Below are 14,746 nucleotides of genomic sequence, written 5' to 3' on the forward strand. Positions count from 1 at the left end.
TGTTAAAAAATATTTGTAAAGCTAAAAATTAAAAAAAAATAAAATAAAAAATTATAGCAGATTTCATGTCTCCCCTGCTTTTTTTTTTTTTTTACCCTTTGAGACTTTGTGTTGACAATCTTGGTCAGATTCTCCTCCAGAGAGAGAATACTCCAACTTGAAAGAGTTAACTTGTTTTTGCATAAAAAAGCATATAGTTGGGGGGACCTGGATGTCTCAGTTGGTTAAACATCTGACTCTTGGTTTTGGCTCAGGTCATGATCTCAGAATCATGAGATCAAGCTCTTCATCAGGCTCTGCACTAAGCACAGTCTGCTTGAGATTCTCTCTCTCCTTCTTCCTCTGCTCCTCCCCCTTCTTGCAGGCTTTCACTTTAAATAGATAAATAAAATCTTAAAAAAAAAAGCATATAGTTAAGTTATGAATTAAACATTTAAATAAGGTTTTAGCTTCTTTAGCTAATAAAATTAAACTAATTGCTATGGTCTTGATGGGGAGCAAAATTGCCACCTGGAAATATTCCTCTTTGCCTTAAGGATTATTTGGGGTTGATTATTATTATTACTTGTTTTTGGAGGAGGAAGTAAAACTTATTAGTATACATAAAAGGGATCTATTCATACATAGAAATTCCAAATACTGTCAGGCAAAATGAAGCATATATGCCATTCTGAATGGAACAGAAGGGGGCTGAGGTCTGGGCTCCAAAGGGAAGAAATTCAATTCACAGGAAGATAAAAAAACATAAATGCTTAGTAAACTAATGTTTGTCCTGCCATAGAAGGGTTACTCAAATGTATTCATTTCTGGTAACAACCCTAATTCTGGAAAGGCAACCCAATTTAGATTCTTCAATGTAGGTAAAGATAGGACCAAATTTTCTCTTGAGCCCAAAGGCTCTCAGATTGGCTTCAGCTCAAGACAGTCTTCATGACAAAATAGCGCATCTTGGGGCAGCCCACCCTCAATCCCTATATTTCCTTCCTCTGGAGCATCCTTGAAGTCTCATACATCAAAAGTTGAGCAGGTAGATTCTTCCTTTTGTGGAACTAGTCTCTCTCTCTCCTTTTCAAGATTTTATTTATTTATTTGAGAAAGACAGAGTGCATATGAGCAGGGGGGAGGAGTAGAGGGAGAGGGAGAAGCAGACTTCCCACATGCAGGGAGCCCAATGTGGGGCTCGATGTGGAGCTTGATCCCAGGATCCTGGACTTATGACCTAAGTGGAAGGCAGAAGCTTAACTTTCTGAGTCACCTAGGTGCTCCTAAAACTAGTCTCTCTCTCTTTTTTTTCCCCAAAGATTTTATTTATTTATTTGACAGACAGAGATCACAAGTAGGCAGAAAGGCAGGCAGAGGGGGGGTGGGGTGGGGAAGTAGGCTCCCTGCTGAGCAGAGAGCCCCAGGCAGGGCTTGATCCGAGGACCCTGGGACCAGGACCTGAGCTGAAAGCAGAGGCTTAACCCACTGAGCCACCCAGGTGCCCCTAGAACCAGCCTCTTATAAGTCAGTTCAATGAAACCCATTTCAAGAGGTGGTGAAGTAGGTGGGCTCTCAAAGTTAGAGCCTTATTGGACAAACAATCAGGTAATTGAAAAACAGCATTTTTATGGAAACAAAGGAAAAATGTAGGTTAATGTTTGGAACAAATTATAAACCCAGTGTCTGAGTCCTGAGTACTGCCAGTGAGATTTCTTGATGTTGGGCTGGAAGTATGTTCACATGGCACAGCTCAGGCAGTGGCAATGTGATGGAATTCTCTAGTTTTGCTTTGGATGTCTCCAGTGATCTTTTTGAGGGACCCACAGAGCAATTAGCAGGAAGGTGTCTATACATGAGTTTTTGTGGGAATTTCTCTGAAGTTTACATCAAGTCATTTCTATTCATTTTGCAGGGCTCATGATGCTGCTGTGAATCCTGTGAGAAGGTACAAGTCTGATATTTCCAAGGGCTTCACTGGCTCCTCAAAGTCAACCTTAGTTCCTTAAAGCTGTCTGGTCATATCCAAGCCTATGTATGTCTCTCTCAAATGTGACATTCTGGACAAAGCCTTGGTAATATAACGAATGTTTATGCTCTTCTATTGGCTGTCAGATGTCCCAGGACCTCAGCTGTAGCATACAGGGTGAACTGTGTCTAGCAGTTTGAGTGTCCAGCCAACTACACCATCTGTGTATATTTGAGTTTGCAGGTTCCATCTCCCAGCCTGTGGTGACTCAGCCACCCTTCTTCTCCGCAGCCATAGGAGAATCTGCCAGACTCACTCACACCCTGTCACATGGCTCAAGGATTGACTTCTGTTGTCAGATCTTCAACAGACCTGTTTTCTTGTTCTCTCTTGGGTTTTTAGTTTCCAGGTTATTAAGCCTTTCCTGGTGCACTCATAGTACAAACAGCATCTTTGGCTACTCTCTTCCCATTGACTTCATTGCTTAGTCACGTAGTTCTCGGTTGACTGGGGGTCCTGGTAGGATTCCATTACTGAATTGTTCACTCTGACAGCAACAGGATTCATATGATCCCTTGAGTATGCACTCAAACTTCTAAGAACTTGAGATATTCCTGGCAGGAGAAGGTCACATCCAGCCTGGGACCTCAGCAGTTCCACAGCTGCCAGAAGGGCTCTGCAGGCAAAGCCCTGGGGCTGGTTATTTTTAAGAAACAGCAGACAAAGCAGACTCTCTGAAAACCGAGTAGAAGTTAACCCTTTTTAAGAAGACATTTATCTGTATAAGAGAAATATCCATTTTTAAGGGCATCTCTTTCTCTGTACCAGGAAGAGGAGGATGACCAAATCTCTAGAAACTTTTATCAATGAGGAAAGTGCCTACTTAAATCTGCATAACAGCCTTAAACTTGCATGCTGTACTTTTCTTGGTAACCTCCCATAACTGGACTCCCTACACCAATATCTTCTCTTGTCTTTAGCTGAAGATGATCTTTTAAGGTGATGGACTGGGCCATTTGCTGAGTGTTCCTCTACAGGGGTACACATGTTATTAACCTCCTGTTTGTTTTTCTCCTATTAATCTGTTTTTTATTACAAGGAGGGGGTCTCAGGCAAGAATTTAAGATGGTAGAAGAAAATTTATCTTTCCTCCCCTATAATCTGAATGTTTGTGTTCCCCCCAAAATTCATAAGTTGAAATCCTAATGCTTGATATGTTGAGAAGTGGGCCTTTGTAATGTGCTTAGGTCAGGAGGGCAGAGCTCTCACGAATGGAATTAATGCCCTTGTAAAAGAGGCCTCGAGACCTCACTTGCCCCTTCTACCATATGAGGTCATGGAGAGAAGTTGGCAGTCTACAACCTAAACGAGGGTTTTCACCAGAATGCAACCATGCTGACACCATCATCTTGGGCTTTCTAGTCTCCAGAACAATGAGAAATAAATTTCTGTTGTTTATAAACCACTCAGTGTGTGGTATTTTCTCATAGACACCTGATTGTACTAAAACACTAATCTTAAAATAAATCCCTTGTTGAAATGGTAATTGTATCTTCTTTGATGTTACACCATCACTGGCAACATGGTCTCCATCATCATGATTATTTTGTTTTAAGCACACTTTTCATCTTAAGCATAAACTTCTGAAAAATGTGTTTTTTATGAATATCGTGTTAGCTGTTATTTGTTAATCCTTGTCTGTCTTTCCAGCCTCTTTAGGGGAGGACTTTATCATGATAGAAATTCACAGTGGACTATACATGGCCATTCTTATCCATTGTAGTGGCAGGACTGAATGAATTTTAAAAGGCTTATTCATCTACTTCATTACACCGTTTTGAAGGGGTAATGCTTAGAAAGATGTACTTTGAGATGGGTTATGCTTTCTGCTCTGGGAAAGCTACTTTTGCCAGTGTTTTGGGAGCAGTCATCAAGAAGATGTGATCACTGGTTGACCCATGGGCTGGACCTAGGGACTCCTCACCCCATCCTGTGTCCTTGGAGTGTGGCTTCCACTCTCCTTCCCTGTTCTCAGAGGCTGCTCCAAAGACATAGCCTTTAGCAAGTGATGTGGTGTTGAAAACATCTAGATGGTATACATGACCTAACCTAGTCAAGGCCTCTGTCTAAACTTTTAAGATGTGGCAGGAGGGTGTAGAAATCTATTCATCTTGTTGCCATGCAGGACAAGTTCATGTGTAAGTTCCCTTTGTTTATTAAAACTGCCACCTACCGGGGGGGGGACAAGATGGCGGGGTACTAGGAAGAGGCGTCTTTTCAGCTGGTACCCCAAAGTGAGCTGATTACCTACCAAAGAACTCTGATCACCCATGAAATCAGCCTGAGATCAGAATTATACACGTCTGGATCTCTACAGGGGCAGAAGACGCCAGTGAGCAGGTAAAGCGGAATGGGAACAGCGGACTGATATCGGAAGATAAACAAAAGGGGGAGGGAGCCACCAGAGGCGACCGGTGCAAAAGTAATACCCCGATACGAGCGAGAGTGCCCTGCGTCTGGGGACCAGCATTAACTCGGAGACTGGTTGAAAGCACTCCAAAAGAGCAAAGGATCGCGGGGGCAAACTGTGGGAATCGGGGCGGCTAGGGACAGGGGCTTGAGTCCCCGGTCCCAGACGGCCTCCCCGGCGCGGAGGCAGAGAGAGTGCGGCGGAGAAACCGGCTCCTGGTCCCTAAGCCGCCAGCGTGCCCCAGAGCGCGGGGTTCCGGCTCCTGTGAGGGGATGGGAGCCGGTCTGCAGAACGCGCGCTAGCCCTACCACAAAGCTTGAGATGCGCGTGCACGTCGCTCCAGCTCTCCTGGGTTTCTAAGGCCCTGGGGCGCTTCTTGACCCGGGCCATTGTTTCAAAGTCTAAGCCTCGCGCCCGCGAAACTCTTCCCCGGACAGAGGCGCGCAAAAGCCCAGCCTGCGGCTTACGGACCAGCGCCCCGTTCTCAGTGCCCCAGACGCGCGCCCGACCCACAGCCGCCTCTGAAAAGAGGTGCGCGCAAGCCGGGCACTCCCAGCCCCGGCCAGCGGCAAAATCTCAGTGTGCGATCGCTGCTTGGAACCTCTCTGGCGGTCAGGAGCTCCCAGACAGCCGCCACTGCCTTGGCTTTGGGGACGAGCAAAAGATCCTGCGCCCCCAGGGTCTTTAACTTGGAACCTGCACTGCCAGCATCCAAGGGGGAATTTATTCAGCTTCTGCACCCAGACTGAGGCTTCTGAGACGGAGATCAGGAAGTGTTCCAGGGTGCACCTTGACTGCACCAGAGTTGATACATCCAGCTACATCTGTTCAGTCTTCTCCCACCAAAATGACTAGGAGGAGGAATGCCCAACAGAAGAAAAATACAGAGGATGGACCTTCCGCAACAGAGCTAACGGCTATCAACATAGACAATATGTCGGAAAGAGAATTCAGGCTAACAATTATCCAGGCAATAGCTAGGTTGGAGAAAGCCATGGATGACCAAACAGAATTGATTAGAGCCGAACTGAAAGCGACCAGACAGGATGTTCACAATGTTAGGGCGGAGCTTAAAGCTACCAGGGAGGAGGTCCACAATGCTCTCAATGAGTTCCAATCCAATCTAAACTCTCTCAAAGCTAGGGTAACTGAGACAGAAGATAGAATTAGTGATCTGGAAGACAAACAGATAGAGAGAAAGGATCAGGAGGAAGCCTGGAACAAACAGCTTAGATCCCACGAAAGCAGAATTAGGGAAATAAGTGATGCCATGAAGCGTTCCAACGTCAGAATTATTGGAATTCCTGAAGGGGAGGAGAAAGAAAGAAGTCTAGAAGATGTCGTGGAACAAGTCCTTCATGAAAACTTTCCGAATCTCGCGAATGAAACCAGCGTTCATGTACTAGAGGCTGAACGGTCTCCACCCAAGATTATACACTCCAAAAAAACATCACGACACCTGATAGTCAAATTGAGAAATTATAATTGTAGGTATAATCTCTTGAAAGCTGCCAGGGCAAAGAGGCTCCTTACTTACAGAGGGAAGCCCATCAGAATAACGTCAGACCTGTCCACAGAGACCTGGCAAGCCAGAAGAGGCTGGCAAGATATATTCAGGGCACTAAATGAGAAGAACATGCAGCCAAGAATACTTTATCCAGCAAGACTGACATTCAAAATGGATGGAGAGATAAAGAGTTTCCAAGACCGGCAAGACTTAAAAGACTATGCAACCACCAAGCCGATACTGCAGGAAATATTAAGGGGGGTGCTATAAAAGAGGAAAAATCCCAAGAATAGCATTGAACAGAAATATAGAGACAGTCTACAGAAAGAAAGACTTCAAAGGTAACTCGATGTCAATAAAAACGTATCTATCAATAATCACTCTCAATGTGAATGGCCTCAATGCACCCATAAAACGGCACAGGGTTGCAGATTGGATAAAACGACAGGACCCATCCATATGCTGTCTACAAGAGACCCATTTTGAACCTAAAGATACACGCAGACTGAAAGTGAAGGGGTGGAGAAGCATCTTTCATGCCAATGGGACTCAAAAGAAGGCTGGGGTAGCGATTCTCATATCAGATAAATTAGACTTCAAACTAAAGACTGTAGTCAGAGATACAGAAGGACACTACATAATCCTTAAAGGGACTATCCACCAAGATGATCTAACAATTGTAAATATCTATGCTCCCAATATGGGAGCAGCCAATTACTTAAGAAAACTGTTAATCAAGATAAAGAGTCATATTGATATGAATACACTAATCGTAGGTGATCTTAACACGCCTCTTTCAGAATTAGACAGATCATCGAAGCAGAAAATCAATAAAGAAACAAGAGCATTGAACGACACATTGGACCAGATGGACCTCATAGATATATACAGAACATTCCACCCTAAAACAGCAGAATACTCATTCTTCTCAAGTGCACACGGAACCTTCTCCAGAATAGACCACATACTGGGTCACAAATCAGGACTCAGCCGATACCAAAAGACTGAGATTATTCCCTGCATATTCTCAGATCACAATGCTTTGAAACTGGAGCTCAATCACAAGGAAAAGTTCCGAAGGAACTCAAACACCTGGAAGCTAAAGACCACCTTGCTTAAGAATGCTTGGATCAACCAGGAGATCAAAGAAGAACTGAAACAATTCATGGAAACCAATGAGAATGAAGACACTTCGGTCCAAAACCTATGGGATACAGCAAAGGCGGTCCTAAGGGGAAAATATATAGCCATCCAAGCCTTGCTCAAAAAAATTGAAAAATCCAGAACACACCAGCTGTCTCTACACCTTAAAGAACTGGAGGATCAACAACAAATCAAACCAACTCCACACATAAGAAGGGAAATCATCAAGATTAGAGCTGAGATCAATGAGGGAGAAACCAGAGATACAGTAGAACGTATCAATGAAACTAGAAGCTGGTTTTTTGAAAGAATCAATAAGATCGATAAGCCACTGGCTACACTAATCCAAAAGAAAAGAGAGAAATCCCAAATTCATAAAATTATGAATGAAAGGGGAGAGATCACAACTAACACCAAGGAAGTAGAAACAATCATCAGAAGTTACTACGAACAGTTATATGCCAATAAGCTTAGCAACCTTGATGAAATGGATGCATTCCTGGAAAAATATAAACTACCAAAATTGAACCAGGAAGAAATCGACAACCTGAATAGACCGATATCTAATAACGAGATTGAAGCAGTGATCAAAAATCTCCCAAAAAACAAGAGCCCAGGACCTGACGGATTCCCTGGGGAATTCTACCAAACCTTCCAAGAAGAAATAACACCTATTCTCCTGAAGCTGTTTCAAAAAATTGAAGCAGAAGGAAAACTTCCAGACTCTTTCTATGAAGCCAGCATTACCCTGATCCCCAAACCAGGCAAGGACCATACCAAAAAGGAGAATTTCAGACCAATATCACTGATGAATATGGATGCTAAGATTCTCAACAAGATCCTAGCCAACAGGATCCAACAACACATTAAAAAGATTATCCACCATGATCAGGTGGGATTCATCCCTGGGCTACAAGGATGGTTCAACATTCGTAAATCAATCAATGTGATACAACAAATTAATAGGAGAAGAGAGAAGAACCACATGGTCCTCTCAATTGATGCAGAAAAAGCATTTGACAAAATCCAACATCCGTTCCTGATTAAAACGCTTCAAAGTATAGGGATAGAGGGAACATTCCTGAACCTCATCAAATCTATCTATGAAAGACCCACAGCAAATATCATCCTCAATGGGAAAAAGCTTGCAGCCTTCCCGTTGAGATCAGGAACAAGACAAGGATGCCCACTTTCACCACTCTTGTTCAACATAGTATTAGAAGTCCTAGCAACAGCAATCAGACAACAGAGAGAAATAAAAGGTATCCAAATTGGTAATGAAGAAGTCAAACTCTCTCTCTTCGCAGATGACATGATTCTTTATATGGAAAACCCAAAAGACTCCACCCCCAAACTACTAGAACTCATACAGCAATTCAGCAGCGTGGCAGGATACAAAGTCAATGTGCAGAAATCAGTGGCTTTCTTATACACTAACAAGGAAAATACAGAAAGGGAAATTAGAGAATCGATTCCATTTACTATAGCACCAAGAACCATAAGATACCTGGGAATAAACCTAACTAAAGAGGTAAAGGATCTATACTTGAGGAACTATAGAACACTCATGAAAGAAATTGAAGAAGACACAAAAAGATGGAAGACCATTCCATGCTCTTGGATCGGAAGAATAAACATCGTTAAAATGTCTATACTGCCTAGAGCAATCTATACTTTTAATGCCATTCCGATCAAAATTCCACCGGCATTCTTCAAAGAGCTGGAGCAAATAATCCAAAAATTTGTATGGAATCAGAAGAGACCCCGAATCGCTAAGGAAACGTTGAAAAACAAAAATAAAGCTGGCGGCATCACCTTACCTGATTTCAAGCTTTATTACAAAGCTGTGATCACCAAGACAGCATGGTACTGGCATAAAAACAGACACATAGACCAGTGGAACAGAGTAGAGAGCCCTGATATGGACCCTCAACTCTATGGTCAATTAATCTTCGACAAAACAGGAAAAAATATACAGTGGAAAAAAGACAGTCTCTTCAATAAATGGTGCTGGGAAAACTGGACAGCTATATGTAGAAGAATGAAACTCGACCATTCTCTTACACCGTACACAAAGATCAACTCAAAATGGATAAAAGACCTCAACGTGAGACAGGAATCTATCAGAATCTTAGAGGAGAACATAGGCAGTAATCTCTTCGATATCAGCCACAGCAACTTCTTTCAAGATACGTCACCAAAGGCAAAGGAAACAAAAGCGAAAATAGACTTCTGGGACTTCATCAAAATCAAAAGCTTCTGCACAGCAAAGGAAACAGTCAAAAAAACAAAGAGGCAACCCACGGAATGGGAGAAGATATTTGCAAATGACAGTACAGACAAAAGGTTGATATCCAGGATCTATAATGAACTCCTCAAACTCAACCCACACGAAACAGACAAACACATCAAAAAATGGGCAGAAGATATGAACAGACACTTCTCCAATCAAGAAATACAAATGGCTATCAGACACATGAAAAAATGCTCCTCATCATTAGCCCTCAGGGAGATTCAAATTAAAACCACATTGAGATATCACCTTACACCAGTTAGAATGGCCAAAATTAACAAAACAGGAAACAACATGTGTTGGAGAGGATGTGGAGAAAGGGGAACCCTCTTACACTGTTGGTGGGAATGCAAGTTGGTGCAGCCTCTTTGGAGAACAGTGTGGAGATTCCTCAAGAAATTAAAAATAGAGCTTCCCTACGACCCTGCAATTGCACTCCTGGGTATTTACCCCAAAGATACAGATGTCGTGAAAAGAAGGGCCATCTGTACCCCAATGTTTATAGCAGCAATGGCCACAGTCGCCAAACTATGGAAAGAACCAAGATGCCCTTCAACGGATGAATGGATAAGGAAGATGTGGTCCATATACACTATGGAGTATTATGCCTCCATCAGAAAGGACGAATATCCAACTTTTGTAGCAACATGGACGGGACTGGAAGAGATTATGCTGAGTGAAATCAGTCAAGCAGAGAGAGTCAATTATCATATGGTTTCACTCATTTGTGGAGCATAACCAATAGCATGGAGGACAAGGGGCGTTAGAGAGTAGTAGGGAATTTGGGTAAATTGGAAGGGGAGGTGAACCATGAGAGACTATGGACTCTGAAAAACAGTCTGAGGGGTTTGAAGTGGCGGGGGGGTGGGAGGTTGGGGTACCAGGTGGTGGGTATTATAGAGGGCACAGCTTGCATGGAGCACTGGGTGTGGTGAAAAAATAATGAATACTGTTTTTCTGAAAATAAATAAATTGGGAAAAAAAAAAAAAAAAAAAAAAAAAAACTGCCACCTACCAACTTGGAGTAGCCTCTCTTTCTTCTGCCTCTCCCTACTCTCTGAGTATAAGGACTGATTTCATATTATACCTCAGGAGCTCCCAGAGAGCCTGTGAACCAACAGTTGGGGAGCCAGCCAGGATATCAAAGAATTGGGCCTCGAGAAAGAAGTATCTGTGGGGGATATCTTGAGTTGGCCATTGACTTGTCGGTGGGAAAATGTGACCCCTATATCAAACGTTTGTGGACTAACACGTGAATATGGGGATGCTCCCAAATGCCCATTAGTCTAATGTGCTTTTTAGAGACACTGCACAGAGAAGGGAAGCACATGGCAGTTATAATGGGCTGGCCTCCACTGTGGGCAGTTGACCTGGTCATCAAGGCCCAAATAGAGTTAGAAAGTTAGAAGAGCTGAAGTTTGGGAAGGTTGTGAGTGTCCACTAGTCTGTAGCTTCAGGACTGACAGACAAGGCAGGAAAATAGGACAAGCAGAGATCTTGGTGTGCCATTTTGCAAAACGAGGAGGGCACAAGATGCCTCGGATTAAGATCTGAGTGCTTGTGGTTAAACCTGATTGGGTTGCTAAGAGGTGGAATGCCTGGGAAAATGATGAGAGTAAAGAGAAGATGTTGTGATCAACAGTGAAACAGACAAAATGCCTGGAGCCATCCAACCGCTAATATGAAGGAAAGCAAAAGCCAAGCAACAACAACCCCAGCCAGTGGGGCAGCCTCCACTTCAGGAAATGTTCATGATGAGAGAATATACTTCAGCTGAACTTATTGATATAGCTGCCAAGTTCCAGTTAAAGGCCAGGGAAAGTATCCAGGTGTGGTTAGTGCAACTACGGGATATGGAGGCGATGACATTTCTCTGACCAGGCAAGAGGCAGAGAAGATGAGGAACATAACCACACACCCTGCCCTCTAGAAATGCCTGTCTGGTGTTCCGGGTTTCAAGGTACTCACTGTCTTACAGATTGGATCATTCTATCTTGCAGAGAGGCTTGGTCCAATGAGGGGGATTTCCCCCAGAACATGGGACCCTGAGAATCTGTACTGAAGGTACAGCAAATTCGTAGGGAGGTGAGAATGAGGCAGGCAATCTACATCTCTTTCTTTCAAGATGCTGATGGGGCCATATTCACTGCTGGGTTGGAAGCCAAGATTCTCCAGTTTACCCCCAGCACTTGATACTGGATGCTGATATCCATGCTGAGCTCAGTTGTGAGATAGGGCATTTATGGTGTTGGGAAATCCATTGTTGATCTGGGGGAAACTGACAGATCCCAGGAACAGGCATGGGCTGTGGGAAAGGCCCCAAATAGAGGGGATGTTCGGAAAGTGAAGAGGCTACTGCAGTTGGCAGTAAAAGTCTAGTAAATGTAACCTGGAAGCAAATGGGTCGTAATCTTATCACTACTGATACCCCACCTCAACAGACTGATCAACAACTGGACACTATGTTGTTTGGTCTGTAGAAAGCCTTAAAATCTGAACAGCAGTTTCAACCTGCCTCATCTGTCCCTACAATCCTTGATCCCCAGTCTGCTCCAGGAGAGCCCTCAGGGATGCAGTCTTAGCTGGGGCAGTTGCCTTCCACACCCCAGATAAAGGATGCATGCCAAGACTGTCTTTAGGTGACCGTCTTTGGAAGTGATCAGAGGCCTCATTTTGAGCTCACTGTTCACTGGTCCTCCAGAACTAAACCAAAGGTGATGACTCTGGTGGATAACAGAGTTGAATATACTCTAACGCACAGTAACCCTCAGAAATTTGCTGACCCCCTTAGTGCCATGATGGTTATGGAGGGCAAACAGTTACGGTCAGGAGGTCTATTTGACACTGCAGATTAGGCATTCTCCTGCCCTCCCCCAAGAATATGAGGTTTTTATCTCCAATCCCAGAGAACAGATTGGGTATTATTAGCCCACAAGGCCAAACTCTGCAAATTTTTGTTGCTTAATTCCACCTCCAGGTTAGAGTAATCAGACCAGTGCAGAGAGGAAACCAAAACTGGGAGCTGGTAAGCCTGCCACCCCCATGAAGAGTAGTAACTTCCAAACAACATAAACTGATTGAGAGGCATAAGGAGAAAAGAGAAACTTTCCAAGAACTGCATTGAGTAAGTATTGAACATCCTGTCCACAGTGCCTTCAACAGTCTGGTATAGCCAATAAAAAAGCCAGATGGCTCATGGCAGATGACGATAGGCTACCAAGAATTGAACAGGGCATTCTCCCTCCACCAACCCCGGCTCCACGTGGCTGTTTCCAACGTTGTCTCCATCTTAGATACCTTGGCCATGGTCCTTGGAGTGTCCCAGGCTGTGTTGGGTTTAGCAAATGTTTTTTCAGTGTACCCCTGTGATGAGGAAGCAGGAAGCTGGCTGAGGACAAAGCAAAAGCTGGCACCTTGCGCCCCCTTTCCACCCGTTCTTCTCCCCTTGGTAATGTCAGGCACCCCTGACTGCCATAAACGATAAACAAATTGTTAACTTGCAGAGATCACAATCCTGCAAGATAGGAGTCTCCCTTGGTTTACAAAAGTCCTAGAGATCTACAAACAAAGAAGTTACCTTATCAATAGCACAAATTTCCAGAGGCAAATAACTCAGTTCCTCAGCCCTAATAAAGTTAAATTTCTTTTTTTTAAGTTAAATTTCTTCTAAACCCAAATCTCACTAACAAAGACGCTTGATAGCAGAAATGTGAATGGCTTGCCAAAAGAACACTGATCAGGCCGCCAGGCCTTGGGTATCCCGGCACCTGGTAGGCCCTCTTTAGCATATGAAAGCTCTGTTGAAATCTCCCTTCCCCTCACCATCCCCCAACCACAAGGTACAGAACCTGCCTTCTCTCACAACCCCGGGAAGCTACTCTTCCTGCCCACGGGTCCTGTTCTCGTGCTTTAATAAACCACCATTTTGCACCAAAGGTGTCTCAAGAATTCTTTCTTGGTCATCGGCTCCGGACCTCAGCCCACCAAACCTCACCTAGGTTCTAGAACTTCATCACCTGGACAATGAGACAAAAGATCAACTAGCCTTCACATGGGAGGGATAGTAATGTATCTTTCAAGTGCTTCCCCAGGGTCATCTGCATCCCCCCCACCATATGTAATAGGATGGGAGCCCAAGACCTGTGCCTGTTCTCCTTTCTACTAACATCAGTAAAATGGGCCCATTACCTTGTTGATATAATGTTAATGTTAAGGACTTGACTTTGCTGCAGCACCTGTGAGGGGAAGGATGGGCTATGAACCCAGAAAGCCCAAGGCCCAGCCACCGCTATCAAGCTTTTGAGAATCATCTGATTGGGTAAGAAGTCATGATTTATAAGGTGTAAGCCCATCCAAACCCTGAGGATGTGAAAGGGGCAAGGCTTTATAGAGATTTTGGGGTTTTGGAGGACTTTTATTTCCCATCTGGCACAGTGTCTCTGTCCATTATACCACTTGGTAAAGAAAGGGCATGTATGGGACTGTGGATCAGAGTAGCAAGCCACCTTTGAGAAGCCAAAAATACTCATAAGTCAGGTTAACATTCTGGCATCTCTCAAGCAAGGCTACCATTTGAGTTAGATGAGTCTGGGACTCTAGAAGGTCTAAGTTGGGCACTGTGGCAGAAACAACAGAAAAAGATAGCACCGGTAGGATTTTGATTTCCCAGCTCTGGAAGGGGGAAGGAATCCATTATCTGCCACAGAGCAACAGTTCCTAGCAGTGTATACAGCAGTCCTCCAGATAGGTCCTCTCAGTAGTGAACAGGACATTGTGGTAAGAATTTCCCTACCTGTCAAGGGGTGGGTTGAAAATATTCTCTAGCAACCCACTTCTATAGTGGCTCAAGCCCATATTCTAAGTGGTGTGCCTATTTGCCAGAGGAGCACTTGTCAACCGGCCTATTGTCTCCAGAAAAGTAGGCACTACTCGGTCCTGTGGACTATGCAGAATCTCCAGATACCCCTGCCTCTTTTACTGTAGAGGGCCCTGTGGCGTGTAAAGAGGGGAAAAGGGAAAATTCCCACTGATGCCCTTGGGGTACAGATGAATTTATTCAAAACAATCCTTCCACAAGGGCTCTGGTCGCTATTCAGCCCAACACTGACACCATCTGGAAGGAAATCAGAAGAAACCACAGAAACCAGTGGGCTGAACTCAAAAGAGTTCTCTCTCTGGTGATCACTCATGAGCCCTGGCCATTAACCCTTTGTACTGAAGGTTGGACTGTTCTAAAGAAATTAACCCAGGGCACCTGGGTGGCTCAGTCATTAGGCATCTGTTTTCTACTTGGGTCATGATCCAGGGGTTCTGGGATGGAGCCCTGCATTGGGCTCCTTGCTCAGCGGCAAACCTGCTTTTCCCTCTCCCTCTCTAACTCCCCCT

This window comes from Neovison vison, chromosome X, assembly GCF_020171115.1.
Source record: "Neovison vison isolate M4711 chromosome X, ASM_NN_V1, whole genome shotgun sequence".
In the NCBI taxonomy this organism is placed as follows: Eukaryota; Metazoa; Chordata; class Mammalia; order Carnivora; family Mustelidae; genus Neogale; species Neogale vison.